The sequence below is a fragment of the Phocoena phocoena genome, chromosome 2 (assembly GCF_963924675.1).
Source record: "Phocoena phocoena chromosome 2, mPhoPho1.1, whole genome shotgun sequence".
NCBI classification, from domain to species: domain Eukaryota; kingdom Metazoa; phylum Chordata; class Mammalia; order Artiodactyla; family Phocoenidae; genus Phocoena; species Phocoena phocoena.
The window spans coordinates 122,167,806-122,180,909 of record NC_089220.1 but is presented as its reverse complement, the minus strand read 5'-3'; the positions used below and the strand labels follow the sequence as shown (position 1 = coordinate 122,180,909).

General features: G+C 44.9%; 2 non-coding genes across 2 annotated transcripts; both read right to left on the bottom strand.

Moving 5' to 3' along the window:
• Positions 1-7,746: 7,746 nt before the first annotated feature.
• LOC136119537 (small nucleolar RNA SNORD116) lies at positions 7,747-7,838 on the bottom strand. Its single transcript, XR_010655524.1, has one exon. It is a non-coding gene; the product is annotated as a small nucleolar RNA SNORD116 (small nucleolar RNA).
• Positions 7,839-10,618: 2,780 nt separating this feature from the next.
• Positions 10,619-10,710, bottom strand: LOC136119591 (small nucleolar RNA SNORD116). The gene has a single exon (XR_010655572.1). It is a non-coding gene; the product is annotated as a small nucleolar RNA SNORD116 (small nucleolar RNA).
• Between the last annotated feature and the right edge of the window lie 2,394 nt (positions 10,711-13,104).

The window sequence follows — 13,104 nt, the reverse complement described above, 5'->3', positions numbered from 1 at the left end:
GATTCACTTTGTTATAAACCAGAAATTAACACACCATTGTAAAGCAATTATACTCCAATAAAGATAAAAAAAAAAGACACAATCAACCGAGTGAAAAGGGAGAAAATAATTGCAAATTATGTATCTGATAAGGACTAATATCCAAAATATATTAGTTATTTCACTCATATAACTCAACAACAACAAAAAAAGCAACCTGATTTAAAATGGTCAAAGGACTTGAATAGACATTCTCCAAAGAAGATATACCAATGACCAATACGCGCATGAAAAGATGTTCAACATCATTAATCATTAGAGAAATGCAAATCAAAACCACAATGAAATACCATCTCATGTCAACTAGGAGGGTTACTATCAAAAAAAGCAGAAAATAATGTGTTGATAAAGACGTAGAGGAATTGCAACCCCTGTGCACTATTGGTGGAAATGTAAAATGGTGCAGCCACTATGGAAAATAGTATGGCGTTTCTTCAGAAAATTAAAAAGAGAACTACCCTATCATCACTATGTATCATCTTGGTACATACCCAGAAGAATTCAAAGAAGGGTCTCAAAGAGATATTTGTACATTCATGTTCATAGCATTATGCACAAAAGCCAAAGACGGAAGCAACCCAAATATCTATTGACAGACCAGTGGGTAAACAAAGTATGGTATATTCTAGAATATTATTCAGCCTTAAACAGAAAGGAAATTCTGACACATGCTACAACATGAATGAACCTTGAAGAACTCATGCTAAGTGAAATAAGTCAGAAACAAAAGGGTATTGTATCATTTCACTTATATGAGGTACCTAGAGTAGCCAAATTGATAGAGACAGGAAGTAGAACGGCAGTTACCAGGGGCTGCAGGGACAGGAGAATGGGAGCTTTTGTTTAATGGGTACAGAGTTTCAGTCTTGCAAGATGAAAAAAGTTCTGGAGGTGGATGGTGGTGAGGTTTGCACAATAATGTGAATATACTTAATGCCACTGAACTTAACCCTTAGAAATGATTAAGATGGTAAATTTTATATGTATTTGACCACAACTTATAAGTAAAAATTTAAAAAGATATTTTAAATATTAAAAAAAAGATGGAATGGTTCGCTGTGCACCTGCATTTAACTGTATTAATTTATTTCTTTACTTAGATATTTAAAAATAATATTCCAAACAAAGAAAGAGCAAAAGTTATAGAAATAAAGGAGACAGAAAACATAAATAATTCACCATATTATTAATGTCTCACAGTATTTGAATTAACAGTCTTTAAAAAAACATGTGAATTCCTGACTTCTTAAAAACAATAATAAAAATAATCCTGCAAAAAACTTATTGAAAATTGGGTTGTTATCTCTGGAATACATTGTTTTTGCCATTCCCAGGTGAGAAAGCTGTTACAAAAACAGCAGTTCCTTGGTGTAGTGGTGAGAATTCCAAGCAATAAAATGTACCTTCAACATTCAACATCGCTTCCAATCTACAAAGCAGAAGCAAAAATTAGGGAGGTTGAGAAAGAAAATCTTAGTATAATGTTAAATGATAAAAGCTTACATAACATTCACCATAGTTAGTCACTATACAACTGATATCACCAGAAGAGTTACACTCACTATTTGGAACATGGTAATATACAGATTAATTTTTTTAATAAGACATTAGTTTCAGAGTTCCCCAGAGCACATGACTCAGAACCATGCATTACAAGCAGGATCTCTCTTATACACATTTGAAACACACTGAGGGCAGAAGTCATGAAATCCATATAAAAATGCAATAATTTTAAACATGATTTCACATCTAAAAATGTTTATTACAGCATATAATTGAAGCCAGCAATCAAATGTATATGAAACTTCTTCTTCACACGATAGGAGGAAAAAGAGAGACACAACTAAACAATAGTTGAAAACTTAAGACTGGGTTGGCAAGCAGATTAAAATATATTGTGAAGACATTCCAAAATATAGTACCTATGCTTCAATTTCCATGTAACTGTTTCACTTAATGTAGACATGAAGAATAAAAACCCATGAAACCTGTGATCTCTTTGAGTTTTGACCATCTAACTGCTCTAAAGAGACTGTTACTCAGAAGATTCCAGCAGCTCAGACAAACATGTATAAGCATAAACATACCCACATTTTCCACACTCATGTGCTGGTTCTCTAGAGTCTGTTTACTAAGTATGTAAATAATGCTGCCAGGTGAGCACTCAGAGAGTTTCACTATTATCCCAACACTGTAGAAGTACAGACCTCTGCCTAATTCAGTTTATCGAACACATGCACGTTGGTGAGCTTTCATATACAACAGTTCCTGTTGGTACCTCACAGCTGAACAAACTCAACACTTCCTCCACATATTTTGCACAGGGTGGGTATCTGTGCTGTACCTCAGTTTCCCAGAACTGATTAGGTCACTCATTTTGTTCAGATTTTCTGAGATCAATAATTACAGTCATCATCGATCCAATGACATTATTAAAAGGGTTACTTTGAGGCTCAGTTAAGCAACAGACCAAGCACTCAGGAGTTCATCACCCATGGACTCACTGACCTATCATATTCAGTCATGGAGGCCATATATCGCATACACTTCCCAAGGCTCCAAGGCTGACTAGCATAGTCAAAGACTTACCGTTATTGAAATATTACATTACCCCTATGAGAAATGTCAGTATTTCCAGGACAAAATGCTTACCAGTTTGAGAATGGACCTTAAGGATGGAAAGGCAGACTTATTCTGAATCCTGTCCTTTATGTCACCTCTCTTTCATATGAAACACAGTACTTGATCCATGCTGCATGTAGGAATAAAATAAAATGTGGAAAGATGAGAAGTAAATGTGTCCATTGGTCTGCCAGGCACAAGATGGTAGAGTTCACAAATGTACCCCTACATTAAATAAAATAATGTATTTCTCTCCTGAAATATTTCTGATGTTATTCCAATAATATAAATTGTGTTAATCTCTACCCTCCAGCAGAGCAAATCTTGTCCAGTATTTTCTGCCACCAGATAATCAGATGCTTATAGACAATTATAAAATTTACTTCCTATAATTTATGCAACCAGGTTAACTTTCAAATACCATAGTCACTATTGGGAATTCTTTTTTTTTTTTTTTTCTTTTTGCAGTACGCGGGCCTCTCACTGTTGTGGCCTCTCCCGTTGCGGAGCACAGGCTCCGGACGCACAGTCCCAGCGGCCATGGCTCACGGGCCCAGCCGCTCCGTGGCATGTGGGATCTTCCCGGACCGGGGCATGAACCCATGTCCCCTGCATCGGCAGGCGGACTCTCAACTACTGCGCCACCAGGGAAGCCCGGGAATACTTCTTGATCAACTGAACTCCCTCCATTTTTCGCCTAGTATAGTCCCTTGTGCTGGACCTCAACTCACAGAAGTAATTTTGTCAGTCATTTCATTCAGACTCCTCTGAGATCCCTTTCTGAAGTCATCATCAATACAGGTACATTTGTAGAAGAACATTAAACATGAGATATGTGGCAGAGACTGAGCACTCAGGATTCCAACACCCTCAGACACAATGACCCGCAGTTTTAAATCACAGAGACCAATCATCACAGTCAATGACTTAGTCTCACAGTTGACTAGCTTGGCCAGAGTTTTACTTATCACTGGAATGTTACAATGCTCTAACATCAGTATTCTCAGGACAAAATACTTACCAGTGTGAGAATTCCCACTGGACTGTGAGGTTTGGATGGCAGATTTAGTCATGATATTCTCCATCATTTCACTTCTCAAGGTGAAAAAAATTAGTTCTTTCATAAAAAAACAAGTGCTGATTCTAAGTTGAACTACAAAAATAGAGCAAAAGTGAGCAAAGATTTGTAACCCATTCACTGATCAGTTAGCCTAGGAGTCCCTACACTGCAGGTATTCTCATTTAGTTAGCCTCGAAGATGTCTAGAAGAGAGAAACTCTTTCTGTACCTAAAAAGGCTAAAAGCCAGGTGACAAAGGTCAGGTCATCCCATGTTATTGAGCAGGTTTAATTAAGAGGAACTATTCATTTCTGTATGCTGGAGTCTCCCTTACCCCAGTGAGAGCCTTAGGTAACCCAGTCTAGAAAAAACCTTCCAACACCTTATACAGGACTAGTAGGAGCTATGTGAATGTCCAGCAAAACCAAACAAACCAAGGGATCAAAACAGCACCAAATCAGCTCTGACAATCAGACTGCAATGGAAACCACACCCTAGAAAAATGTGATAAGACATTGAAATAAACCAACACAGAGATCATGGAACTAAAATAAAAATTTAAATAGAAATCAGGTATCCTAATATAATATGAAAAACTGCCCAATAGAGATGCAAATAGACATTATCATACTCAGTGAAGTAAGTCAGAAAGAGAAAGACAAATACAGTATGGTATCACTTATACATAGAATCTAAATTATGGCACAAATGAACCTATATACAAAACAGAAACAGACTCATAGACATAGAGAACAGACTTGTGGTTGCCAAGGGGGATGGGAGGAGAAAGAAGGATGGACTGTGAGTTTGGGGTTCGTAGACGCAAACAATTAATTACATTTAGAATGGATAAACAACAAGGTCCTAATATATGGCATGGGGAACTATATACAATATGCTGTGATAAACCATAATGGAAAAGAATATAAAAAAAGAATGTGTATGTGTGTATAACAGAGTCACTTTGCTGTACAGCAGAGATAGTTACAACATTGTTTATCAACTATACTTCAATTTAAAAAAACCCTGCCTGGGCTTCCCTGGTGGCACAGTGGTTGAGAGTCTGCCTGTTGATGCAGGGGACACAGGTTCGTGCCCTGGTCCGGGAAGATCCCACATGCCGTGGAGCGGCTGGGGCCATGAGCCATGGCTGCTGAGCCTGCACTTCCGGAGCTTGTGCTCCGCAACGGGAGAGGCCACAACAGTGAGAGGCCCATGTACCACACACAAAAAAATGATAAATAAAAAAACCCTGCCTAACAGGAATGAAAAAATCACACTATACAAGAAAAATAATCATGAACAGAATGTGACCAGAAAATCAATGAAGGAAACAAAAGCTTAAAAATGCAGTTATAGAAAAATATTAAAGTATTGATGAAAAAAGTTTACAGTGTAAATTAAAAATACCTTAAAATAAAAAAGAAAATAATCTCCATTAAATAATATGAATTGTAAATAAACAAATAAATAACTGAAATACAAATTAACCTATATAATAAATATGAAAATCTCACCAGATAGGTTCACTATTAGAGCTGACAAAACAGGAAAAATATTAAGAGAAATTAGTGTGGATCAATAGATTAAAATCATTTTAAAATCAGAAAATAAAATCTAAGAAACAAATCCTAATAACAATCTGTGTGATTAAAAAGAAAAGATTGCTAGATATTAAATAACATTAAAAAAGAATACTAATCAACTAAAGGTTAAAAATACAGAAGTTGTAGGACAAACATATAAAAGCATGAATTCAGAATTTTAAAAATTCTACAGTTAAAACACTGTAATCAAAAAGGTAGCTGGAAATAAAATGTAAAACTAAAAAGTTCAATTATATAATAACATTTCAGGAAAATATGAAAGCAAAAAATGAAAGAAGGTGTACCTGACATAGCACTGAGAAATATTTAGCTGTAGTTTATTAATTTAAAAAATATCTAGGGACTTCCCAGGCAGTCCAGTGGTAAAGACATTGCCTTCCAATGCAGGGGGTGGGGGTTCGATCCCTGGTTAGGGACATAGGATCCCACATGCCTCGTGGCCAAGAAAAATAAAAAATAAACAGAAGCAATATTGTAACAAATTTAATAAAGACTTTAAAAACGGTCCATATTAAAAAAAAAGAGGAAAAACAAAAGACTATGACAATGACATTATAAGGACAAATAAATAACAAAATAAGGTCAAAAAAGATACTATCCCCTGTGAACACACAGAGTCTATTAAAATTCTTGATGGAAACCATTTGAAAATGTAGTCTTTGAAAAAAACAAACAAAACAACACTGTCTGAAGAAAATGGCCACTTTATCACAATATAACACATATAATAAAAGTTCAAGGAAAAAACTGGCCAATGACAAAAGATGAATATTTACTATAAGAAATAATCATGATTAACAAAGCTAGAATAAATTAGTTTGCTGGGACACATTACAAAAAGAATGGAAAAACTGTAAGGATATAAGATAAAATGTCAACAAACCACTTGGACCTGGCTCACTTAGCTAGGTAAGGGGGACTAACGAGCACAGTTCCATATGAAATTAAAGCCAAGCCAGAGTCTCTTCATTTGGACAACATGGACAGCTAATGGCATAGGAGCCATTCCGATGCCCAAAGTTGCGGGACAAAACCCTTGCAGCAACTGGGTAACTTGCCGTGGTGCTTTGCACTTTCGCACTCTGGTTCTGTCAGTGCCATGACCTCGGAGAAACCATGAGATCCAGGTCCTTCAGAACTAACGTATATCCCACAGCCGCACGAAGAGAGAACCGAGACAACAGCATGGATTCTTGAAATGGCATGACTTCTCTGGCCTGAGACCAGGAATGCCAGAGAACACAGGCTCGGCGCACCAGTGGGTGGCAGGACGAAATGACCCCCGTATCACACATCCTCTCCTGCCCTTAAACCTACTGTAGCCTTTCCTTGGCAGCTGACTCCCTTGTTTCTGCATGGAGGCGCCCAATAACATCCGGGAAGAGTTATAAACCTCAGGGAATGCTATGCAGGCTGGGTATAGAAAAGACATTGGGCTATCTTGAGGAACACTCTCACATCTTCAACACAGGGGGACCATGGCATAAAGGGGACAAAATACCCCCCGGCCTCCAAATCGGGCCCCATGAGAAGACACCATACTATGCCACGAAGGCAAACATTTGACGGCACAGGGACCAGTCATGAAGCAAATCGACAAAGGAGAGGCAAAGGGTGGGATGATCCACAAAATTGCACCCTGTATTTCTTCCTTACATGTGCCTCCAATGCGCCTGAGAGCATCACAAAGGAATGGCCTATGTCCACTGTCGATCAACACACCCACCAGTAAACCTGTGGGATTAGCCAACTATCTCACGTGTATTTCCTGTTCGCCTTGCTTTCTCTCTGGGCCAGGATCCAAACACCACACAGCAAAGTGCCAGAGCCACCCTTCGCCACAGAAGGCTGATTTCCCCGGGAATTGCCTAAGGCATTTTTGAGCCCCTCCACAAACAAGAAACAAGAGGGATACAACCCAAGGAGGAGCCATCAGCTTGGCCCAACTCCCAGAGACACTGGCCCACTTGATTTCCCCCGATCATCAGGAGAAACTTTAACTGCATCCAGTCGCCCAAGCAGAACATGACAAAGAAGCCTGGCATAGGCCAGGACTCCTTCTCTGACCCTGAGCATACAGACTTCTGTTTCTTTGAGGGCACAAGGCAACGACCAGGGGGTGGGGGAGGCCTGTAGAACTCAACTGCAGGTGACAGGCCCACCAATGGCTCACACTTCCTCTCCTTCCTGCATGCTGAACCACGGTAGGGGACAGCAGTCATGGCTAGACAAAGGCGCCCAGAGATGGTATGCTATCCTTAGCCTTCCCACTTGGATAGGCATCCCAGGCTCCTTTCCCAATGGCTCTTCTCCCCACAAGAAGACCACCACCCTCAAATTGAACAACGAGGCTATGGACACCCATGTCAGCAAATGCAATGTGAACCTCTCCCTACTTTCCTTTTGGGAGCCACGTGTTGGACCTCAGTTCCAATGAGGAGACGGTAGGGATTTCTCACTCATTTTGTTCAGATTTCCAAGGAATGCATCTGTGGGAGTCATCATCGATCCAGGCACATGCTCAAACGCTGGACATGGAAAGTTGTAGCCTCCACCATGGGACGGCCAGCGAGCTCAATCATGTCAGCATTTGGGAGTGGCCAGAGCAAAGCCATGGGGCAGGTAGTGCAACCAAGTCTCAGGGCGTCAAAGCTGGTGCTCCCCAGGAAAAGACCAGAGGTGAGGGTGTAGCCCCAGTGCACAAGTTCCCGTGGCCAAACATCTAGGTTTCAGCAAAGAAGTGCTGCTTACTGCCACAAGGGTTAAACCAGGATCCTTACGGACTGCACGCCAACACCCCTCCAAGACTCCTACACCACACCTTGCCTTTCTGCATCGTCCTCACTTCGCCGGGTATCACGGATTATATGGAGGGCTCCAGGCTGCTGCTGGCATTCATTCCCTGGCATTCCATCCAGCTCGGGGTGAGAGAACACACGTATGCTTGAGGATGGTGCACAGGCACACCGAGGGAAAGGGCGATACCACCCAGGGATGTGCATTCTATCTCGCCTAAACATTTCATTTGCTGCCGATCTTGTCTGTGTATCAGCAGCGAAATGTGAATGCATCAGGATGTGGACGCCTGCAGAGCATGCAGCCATCAGGACAAAGAGCGCCACTGTCCAACAACCCCCTGCTCTCGGGCCCTGCAATTCCTCTCCTGAGCTCTCCTCTCTCCGACACAGGAAAAGGATATCGTCCTGAACACCAGAGACACCCTCAGGGGAACTGGGCTCCCTCAGCCTAAGAGCCACTGCCCTCTAGGGAAACACACCTGCTCTAGGAACATACACTTCTACACAACTGACTCGCCATCAAGTGGAAACAGGGTCCCTGTGATCTTCCACAAGGGAATGGCCAAGACCGAAAGTGATGACCTCCATCAAAAGGGGTTCCTCAGGCCTCAGGACAAAGGGCACTGAGGCACCGCTGGACTGAACAAGGGTGAACAGCAGCAGGCATGCTTCCTAGTCTCCAGCCAAGCCAGAGGACCTTCACTTGGACCACACAGAGAGCAAATGGCATCAGAGCCAATTTGATGTCCAAAGGTGCAGCAAAAGACCTTTGCAGCACCTGGGTAACTTGCCATGGCGCCTTGTACTTTCACAATTTGGGCCTGTCAGTGCCATGTCCTCAGAGATACCATAAGACCAGGTCCTCCAGAACCAACGTGTCACCCAGAGTCGCACAACAAGAGAACTCAGCCAACATCCTGGAACCTTGAACAGCCATGACTTCTCTGACCTGAGGCCAGGCATGCCGGAGACCACAGGTTCACTGCACCAGTGGGTGGCAGGATAAAATGATCCCTGCACTCCTCATCCTCTCCTGCCCTTAAACCTGTAGCCTTTCCTTGGCAGCCGACTCCCTTGTTTCCACATGGTTGTGCTCAATGACCTCTGGGAAGAGCTCCAATCCTCAGGGAATGCTATGTGGGCCGGGTATAGAAACGATCCTGGGCTGTCCTGAGGAACACCTTCATATCTTCAACACAGGTGGAACGTGGCCAGACAGGGACAAAACACCCCACGGCGTCCAAATCAGCACCCATGAGAAGAAACCATACTGTGCTGGGAAGGCAACCACTCGCTGGCACAGGGACCTGCCATGAAGCAAATCAACAAAGGAGAGGAAAAGGGTGGGGTGGTCCACGAACATGCATCCTTAATCCTTTTCTACACATGCCTCCAAATGTGCTGGAAGGCATCCCAAAGGAGTTCCAGGAACCCTATGGCCACCGTCAATCTATCTACCTCCAGTAAAACTTGCAGGCTTAGCCAGCCTTCGCACGTGTATTTCCCACTCACCTTGCCTTTCTCTCTCTGCCAGCATTGAAATATCTCACCGCAAGGTTCCAGAGCCACCCCTCACCAGAGAAGCTTGATTTTCCTGGTAATTACCTAAGGCATTTTCCAGCGCCTCCACACGTAACACACAAGAGGGACACAACTTGAGGAGGAGCCATCAGCTTGGCCCAAGTCCGGGACAGTGGCCCATTTTTTAAAAAAATTATTTATTTATTTATTTTGGCTGCATTGGGTCTTTGTTCTGTGTGAGGGCTTTCTATAGTTGTGGCAAGTGGGGGCTACTCTTCACTGTGGTAAGCAGACTTGTCATTGCAGCGGCTTCTCTTGTTGTGGAGCATAGGCTCTAGGTGCACGGCTTCAGTAGTTGTAGCATGTGGTCTCAGTAGTTGTGGCTCACAGGCTCTAGAGCGTAGGCTCAGTAGTTGTGATGCATGACTTAGTTGCTCTGAAGCATGTGGGATCTTCCCGGACAAGGGATTGAACCGGTATACCCTGCATTGGCCAGCAGATTCTTAACCCCTGCACCACCAGCGAAGCCCAACAGGGGCCCGTTTACTATCCCTGATCAGCAGGAGAAACAGAAACTGCATCCCATCTCCCAAGGAGCCTGGCGTAGGCCAGGACTCCTGCTCTGACCCTGAGCACAGAGACTTCTGCTTCCTTGAGGGCACAAGGCAATGACCAGGGGGCGGGAGAGGCCTGTAGAACTCAGTGGCAGGCCATAGTACCGCCAATGGCTCATGCTTCCTCTCCCACCAGAAGGCTGAACTGTGGCAGGGAACAGCAGTCCTGGCTAGACTCAGGTGCTCAGAGATGGCATGCTGTCCCTAGCCTTCCCATGTGGAAGGGAATCCCAGGCTCCTTCCCAATGGCTCTTTCCCCACAAGAAGCCTGCCACCCTCAAACTGAACAGCTGCAGCTGCCCACGGTAGCAAATGTAACATGAACCTCTCCTTATTTTTCCTTTGGGAGCCATGTGCTGGACTTCAGTTTCAATGAGGAGACTGTAGGGATTGCCCACTCATTTTGTTCAGATTTCCAAGGAATGAATTTATGGGAGTCATCATCGATCAAAGCACCTGCTCAAAGCCTGGACATGCAAAGTTGCAGCCTCCACCACTGGCGGCCAGCGAGCTCAATCATGTCCACAGTCAGGAGTGGACAGAGCCGAGCCACGGGGCAGGAAGTGCAGCCACATTGCAGGACATTGGAGCTCGGTGCCATGGGAAAAGCCCAGAAGGTGAGAGTGTAGTCCCAGTGCACAAGTCCCCATAGCGAAACATCTAGGTTTCGGCAAAGAAGTTCCACTTACTGCCACAAGGTTTCCACCAGGAAGCTCAAGGACTTCACGCCAACACCCCTCCGAGACTCCTTCACCTTGCCTCACCTCGCCTTGCCACACTGTCCTCACTTCACTGGGTATCATGGACTATCCAGGAGGCCCCACGCTGCTGCCACCATTCATTAACTGGCACTCCACCTGGCTCGGGGTGAGAGAACACATGCACGGTTGAGGATGGTGCATGGGTGCACAGAGGGACAGAGCGTACCACCCAGTGATGTGTGCTCTATCTTGCCTCAACATTTCATTTGCTGCCCAGCTTGTCTGTGTGCCCGCAGCCAAACGTGAATGCGTCATGGGGCAGATGGCTTCAGAGCACGTGGCCATCAGCAAAAAGAGCACCACTGTCCATCAACCTCCTGGTACAGGCCCTGCAATTCCCCTCCTGAGCGACCTCCCCACAGACACAGCATAAGGATGTCATCCTAAACTGCTGAGACACCCTCAGGGGAACTGGGGCCCCACCACCTTACAGTCACTGCCAACCCGGGGAACACACTTGCTCTTGGCACATACACTTCCTCACATTGCACTCTCCTTCAAGGGGAAACGTGGTCGCTGCAATCTTCCACAACGGAAGGGCCCTTGGCTGAATTCGATGACCTCCATTAAAAGTGGCTCGAAGGGATCCGTGACAAAGGGCACCTGAGGAACCCTTGGACTGACAAGAGGGACTCACCAGCAGGCATGCTTCCTGGCCTCCAGCCAAGCCAGAGGCCCTTCCCTTGTACCACACGCAAAGCTAATGGCACCGGAGCAATTCCAATGCTCAAAGTTGAGTGTCAAACACTTGCAGCAACTGGGTAACTGACTGCATCACCATGCACTTTCGGACTCTAGGGCCATCAGTGACCTTGGAATAAGCGTGAGACCCTGGACCTCCAGAACCAATGTGTCACCCACAGTTGCACAACGAGAGAACCCAGCCATGAGCCAGGACCCTTGAACCGACATGACTTCTCTGGCCTGAGGCCAGGCACACTGGAGACCATAGGGTTGCCGCACCAGCAAGTGGCAGGACAAACTAACACCTGCACCACACATCCTCTCCTGCCCTTAAACCTGTAGCCTTTCCTTGGCCGCCGACTCCCTTGTTTTGTACATGGTTGCACCAAATGACCTCCAGGAAGAGCTCCAAACCTCAGAGAATGCTATGTGGGCCGGGCATAGAAATGATGCTGGGCTCTCCTGAGGAACACCTTCATATCTTCAACACATGGGGGAACGTGGAAAGACACGGACAAAACACCCCACGGCCTCCAAATCGGCCCCCATGAGAAGACACAATACTGTGCCGCGAAGGCAACCATTCGCTGGAACAGTGACCTGCCATGGAGCAAGTCAACAAAGGAGAGGAAAAGGGGGGATTGTCCATGAACATGTACCCGTAATCCTTTCCTACACGTGTCTGCAAATATGCCTGAAGGCATCCCAAGGAGTTCTGGGAACCCAAAGGCCACCATCAATCTATCCACCCATGAGTAAACCTGTGGGTTTAGCCAACACTCTCCCGTGTATTTCCCACTCGCCTTGCCTTTCTCTCTCCACCAGGACCCAAATGCCTCACAGCAAGGTGCCAGACCACCCCTCACCAAAGAAGCTTGATTTCCCAGGGAATTGCCTAAGGCATTTTCCAGCCCCTCTACACACAACACACAAGCGGGACACAACCCGAGGAGGAGCCAAGGGCTTGGCCAGACTCTGGGGAACAGTGGCCCATTTGATTTCTCCCCATCATCAGAAGAAACCTAAACTGCATCCTGTCTCCAAAGCAGAACATGACACAGAAACCAGGCCTAGGACAGGACTCCTGCTCTGACCCTGATCGCAGAGACCTGTGTTTCCTTGAGGGGATGAGGCAATGACCAGAGGGCAGGGGAGGCCTATAGAACTCAATGGCAGGCCAGAGATCCACCAATGGCTCACACTTCCACACCCATGCGCATGCTGAACCACAGAAGGGGACAGGAGACCTGGCTAGACTCAGGGGTCCAGAGTCATCAAGCCATCCCCAGCATTCCCACGTGGATGGGCATCCCTTGTTCCTTTCCAAATGGCTCTTTCCTCATGAGGAGGCCACCACCCTCAATGTGAACAACGTGGTTGCAGATGCCCAAGGTCGCAA